The 5,606-nt window shown below is 41.8% G+C and overlaps 1 long non-coding RNA gene across 2 annotated transcripts; it reads right to left on the bottom strand.

Annotated features, from left to right (window-relative positions):
* Positions 1-630: 630 nt before the first annotated feature.
* Positions 631-2,321, bottom strand: LOC311012273. Of its 2 annotated transcripts, XR_014597022.1 has the most exons (6): positions 2,202-2,321; positions 2,009-2,127; positions 1,315-1,572; positions 1,119-1,224; positions 800-905; positions 631-642 (listed from the first exon to the last, which is right to left on the bottom strand). It is a non-coding gene; the product is annotated as an uncharacterized lncRNA (long non-coding RNA). The 2 variants fall into 2 exon arrangements; XR_014597021.1 differs by having other exon boundaries at positions 1,315-2,127.
* Positions 2,322-5,606: the final 3,285 nt, after the last annotated feature.

Genomic DNA, 5,606 nt, shown 5'->3' with positions numbered 1-5,606 from the left:
CATTTACATAATTTATTGTGATGGAAAAAACACTTTGAACACTGAACACCTTCACAATAAACACATCACATCTAAAAAAACAAACAAAAATATAAATAATATAAATATTCTAACAATATACAAATATATACAATAAATAGCAAGTGGCGCCATTATTCACAAGCGAGACACAGGTACTCCTCATCCACTGGAGGCCAACCTACACAACCGTGGTGGTACCACCTCTGACAGACGTTACAGCAAATCTGGGGAAATAGGGAGGGGTAGTGGTATGCAAGTTTTATATTATAACGTGTCCTTAAATATAGAATAACTCTAATTTTATTGACTAATAATATCTTTAATATTAATTCAGTTTTTGAATGTTCTCACCAACATAAGTGTTTTGTTCGGGCTAAAAAAATATTTTGTCCAGCACATAATAGAAAGTAAGTAATCTTAAATGTCAACACAAAACGAGCACAACATAAGCAATGTCTTTATTAATAGATGCCGATGAAGCATAAGATTGTTGTAATCAATTGTTGTAAATAACCAGGGCAACCATGACAATGATGAAGTAAAAACTATTCCTTTTCCTTTTTTAACATTTTTGAAAGCGTAGAAATTACCCATTGTGTTTCATCCTGGTGCTCAGGTCATCTGTTAAGACAAACAATATTGGACAAACATGTTCAGATTAATACAATTTGCATTGCACAGTATTAATCGACTGTCTTACGGTTTCATATTTGTGAGAGAACATGAATAAAAAACAACAACATGAAGTGACTGACAATGTTGAGCAAAAAGGAAACACCTGATTCTCTAAGGAGGGACTTGGCTATCTCTAGTCTGAACTTGTCCACTGCCTTCTGTGATGTGTCGATGTCCATTGCCTGCCCTTGTAAAATTTTCTCTGCAAACTGAAGAGAACTTTGATTAAGAACATGTAATAAGCATTGCATGGTCTATGACCGCCTGCCCCAATTCATTAAATACAAATCAAACAAATTCTAAGTATTACCTACCTATTAAACCTACGTCAGGATGTCTAAAAGCAGGTCAAGACCTTCACTGCAATTGCTACTTAATTTGAGTTTGACAATAATGTTTCCGTAACTGCATTTCACACTCACTTTTAAGGCCAGGACACCACAGGATGTGCCATCTCTTTGACGGCTATGGGGGAGAGTGCTGCATGTCCACCTGGAAACGTTGCAGCCCTTTTTCCTCATGAAGGCTCTAAAGTATGTAAATAACACATGTGTGAAAACTGTTGTACATCATTTAGCAACTCATAGAAGAGCTACTACATTTAAGAGTCAAATTTACCTTGTTGACTCCAGGCACGTTTGGATCTTGCCTTTGGATTCCCCAAATGGATCCAAGAAAAGGCTTCTTTTTTCATGTGGGTACATCACCTTTTATTATTCACATGGAAACACAACATAAATTAGGAAAACACCCTGGGCATTAGTGATATTAGTGAAATTCTATAATGTTGGGCAATGCTGCTCTTCTCACCACCAACATCCAGTGATGGTTGTCATTCACAATTCCCACTATGACTTTGTGTGCCATTGGATCAATCTGAAAGAAGTTAAAGGGGGAAAAAAATCATAATCTCTTTAACTTGAAAATGCATATTTGTAATATTTACAAAATGCAAAGTCATTTCACTCCAGTACATACGCGGATTTTTCTGAAATTTCTTTTCCATATTGAGGTCATTGTGAAAGTGTCAATGACCGCACCATCTCCAGGATTGCACTGGTTGTACTGACGCAGTAGCAAAGACAAATACGCATTGATCACCTATAAAAAATGTTATAAAGATGTCATTAGTATTACACAGTGGCAGTTTCACTGTAAAACTATCAACTACACTGTTGTAGTATTCCTGATTTTCCTTGCATGTTTTAAGGTCATTTTATTTCTACACAATATACTCTAAATGTCATTACTGAAGTATTACCCAATAGGGAGTGGAAATTGATGATTTCATACAATAATGAAAGAGTATTACCTCACTCTCCAGCTCCTTGTCCGGACCAGTATTCAGAATGTCCCAATAAAACAGCTTGTATGGGCCCACTTTGGAAAGAAGTACATGAACATCTTTCCCTGCCCATGCCTCCTGAACATCTGGGGGAAAAAAGATTTGTACATTTTGGGGGGAAAAAAATCAAATTTAAGAAATACAATATCATAATACCTACATTTCTCTGCTGAAGTAAGAGTATATGGAGCTGGTGAGGTGGATGTGGAGGCTGGTGCTGCTGGTGGGGTGGAGGCTGGTGGGGTGGAGGCTGGTGCTGCTGGTGGGGTGGAGGCTGGTGCTGCTGGTGGGGTGGAGGCTGGTGGGGTGGAGGCTGGTGCTGCTGGTGGGGTGGAGGCTGGTGGGGTGGAGGCTGGTGCTGCTGGTGGGGTGGAGGCTGGTGGGGTGGAGGCTGGTGCTGCTGGTGGGGTGGAGGCTGGTGGGGTGGAGGCTGGTGGGGTGGAGGCTGGTGCTGCTGGTGGGGTGGAGGCTGGTGGGGTGGAGGCTGGTGCTGCTGGTGGGGTGGAGGCTGGTGGGGTGGAGGCTGGTGCTGCTGGTGGGGTGGAGGCTGGTGGGGTGGAGGCTGGTGCTGCTGGTGGGGTGGAGGCTGGTGCTGCTGGTGGGGTGGAGGCTGGTGGGGTGGAGGCTGGTGCTGCTGGTGGGGTGGAGGCTGGTGGGGTGGAGGCTGGTGCTGCTGGTGGGGTGGAGGCTGGTGGGGTGGAGGCTGGTGCTGCTGGTGGGGTGGAGGCTGGTGGGGTGGAGGCTGGTGCTGCTGGTGGGGTGGAGGCTGGTGGGGTGGAGGCTGGCGATGCTTGACCTGCTGTTGTGGCTGGTGCTGCAGAGGTTGGTGCTGCGGAGACTGGGCCCAATGATGCACCGATTTTGTGGGGGATTCGGGGCTGCTCCACCTTTGCAAGCTGAAGGTGGTCTACATTAACTTTATTTATGACAGTCCCACCTTCAGCCAGCAGATCTGCACTTTTCCCCTGAGGTGACACCACGGTGAAAGGGCCAAGAAAGTTTGGCTCCAGCTTTCCACCTTTCCTCTGCTGACTCCTCACATTCTGCCTCCACACCTTGTCCCCTACTTTTAATGCTGGTTTAGCAGCACCGTGCTTCATTTGTCTCCTGATTTTCTCCTGCTGCTTGGAGATGTTGCCCTGGAGAATGTCCTTGATGTCGTCAAGGCGCTTTATGTCCTCCGACACAGCTTCCTCAGCCACCACGTCTTCAACACTGCTGTCAACCTGTGAACAAATGTTTTTTATATTCTTTCAGCCCATGTTTTCAACACTGCATCGATAGACATAAAATTATATTGAGACATGTGTCTACTAACCATGAAGTGTTCTGGCACTTGTGTTAAGTACCGAGCCTCTCGTCCAAACATCAACATGAATGGGGAGAACTTAGTTGTAATCTGCTTTTTGGTCCTCAACCCAAACATGACCGCATCCAGGTACTGATCCCAACTCTGAGGTTTGTTGGCCACCAGCTTGCCGAGAGCTCTAAAAAAAATCAGAATTTGAATTGACCATAGGCATCTCATGAAAATATTTGTGATCCCATTTGCATTTGCTGCTGTACGACCATATGGTATAGGTACAATATATGATGATAATGTACATTAAATATTTAATGAATTCATGTTAAATCAACCATTTGTATTGTACCTTTGTATTGTACCATTCATCCTTTCTACCAGCCCATTTGTCTGAGGATGATACGGTGAACAAAGACTCCTTTTGATTCCCAACTTTTTGCAAACTTCCTTGTTAATCTGTTAAATAAAAAGAACATACTCTATATAGATCAAAACACAACTGAAATATTTCCGCAATATTTTTTCAAAGTATTTTTAACTTACCTCATTCACAAACTCCCTTCCTTGGTCCGTCAGGATCCTTTTGGGAGCCTCAAACTGGTGAAAGAATTTGATTATGCATTCCGTCACCTCAGCTGCCGATTTTCTATGGAGAGGATAGGCTTGTGGCCATTTGGTCAGGTAGTCTACCATCACACATATGTACTCGTATCCACTGTCAGTTTTTTTCAGTTTGCCAATTAAGTCCATCCCGATTAGCTCAAATGGATGTGTAACCTGAAAAAAAAAAACCAGTACAAAATAAAATTATACATTTCTGTAGAAATCTTCTCCCCATAAAGGGCAGAAGATGGTAATTGGGCACTGAAAACAAAACCAGTTTGGTAACTGCTGTGAAGTATATAATGATATTTATGTATTTTTATCTGTATGGCAATATGTAATATGTTTTGTGATAAAACAACAGGCATTGATTTTTAGAATGTGTCAACAACAGCTACCTTTATTGGGGTATACTCCACCTCCTGTTTAATGATATGAGCAGCTGCCTGGCACACTGCACATTCTGACACCTGAAACATGAAATAGTTAAATATCTGCTGACATTTATTATGTCACTTCATATTTGAGTCGAACATAGCTAGAACAAGTTTTAGAACATATGTCATGTGATCTGTTTTTTACTATACATGCTGTCCTATCTTTATGTGTAACGCGATGAAAGTAAATAGAAACCAATGTGCCCCCCCCCCCCCACCCCTTCAATTGCAGTGCTTACTTACCCATTTATTGATGTCATCTGTCATTCCAGGCCAGAAAAATCGGCAAGAAATGGCATCTCGGGTTTTTCTTTGACCAGCGTGACCACCTCTGGAGCTGTCATGACAATCCCTAAAAATGTCGTTAGCCTCCTCTGTGCCTCTAACCACTTTGGTTTTTATGGCCTTTCCAGGACCCTTCAAAAAGTATAGTGATCCACCTAGGAAATTAATTGTAACATAAGCCTACATTAACATCAACAAATGTATTATACATTGCAAAGTCGGAGACCTAGGCTACAATTAAATCCACGTAAGCGCGTGATGTATAGGCTGTAGGCCTATTCCAAGACATCCATAACTCACCTTCGAGAATAAACTTTGTAGCCTTTCTCCGAACTTCATTTTTTTCTTTCTTTGTTATATTGGGCAAATATCGGCCTTCAGATTTGTAGTCCAAAATTGATTGGTACAGTGTTGGATCCATTGCTTAAAATTGTTGGTCAATAGATTCCTTTCAATTGTCGGTCAATAGCTACTGTCGTCGGTCAATGTGTCGTCTCTATGGAGTAGCGTCATTTCCGAAATTGGATAATATACGCCTAGGCTACAATTAATGTATTCAGTAGCTATCACATGCTGTGTAAATGTATATAAATTATAATAGAATGACTAGATATGGCTACATTAATATTTTGACATTTGATGCTCTTAATTATAGAAAATTAACCTTTATTTTGTGTTGTGTATTACTTGATATGTTAATGCAGGTAGTCTGCGTGATAGTTGACAGCCAATGAGATACTAAAAGGGACGTGATGTGCATGTAGGCCTATTTCATAGAGCATGTATCAATAGGAGATTTTCCTCTCCAGTGAGAGAGAAGTTGTTCCAGGGTAAACAGAGCTGATTCCCCACTGTGTATTTTCTCCCACCGTTAATCAGACTAGTTCTGGGTTTGTGCGCTACAACTGCTGCACATTATCATCCTTTGCTAACAAAT

The sequence above is a fragment of the Eutrigla gurnardus genome (genome assembly GCF_963514095.1).
Source record: "Eutrigla gurnardus genome assembly, chromosome: 4".
In the NCBI taxonomy this organism is placed as follows: Eukaryota; Metazoa; Chordata; class Actinopteri; order Perciformes; family Triglidae; genus Eutrigla; species Eutrigla gurnardus.
Note: the sequence above shows the minus strand (reverse complement) of the source record. Positions and strands in the feature narration are given on the sequence as shown.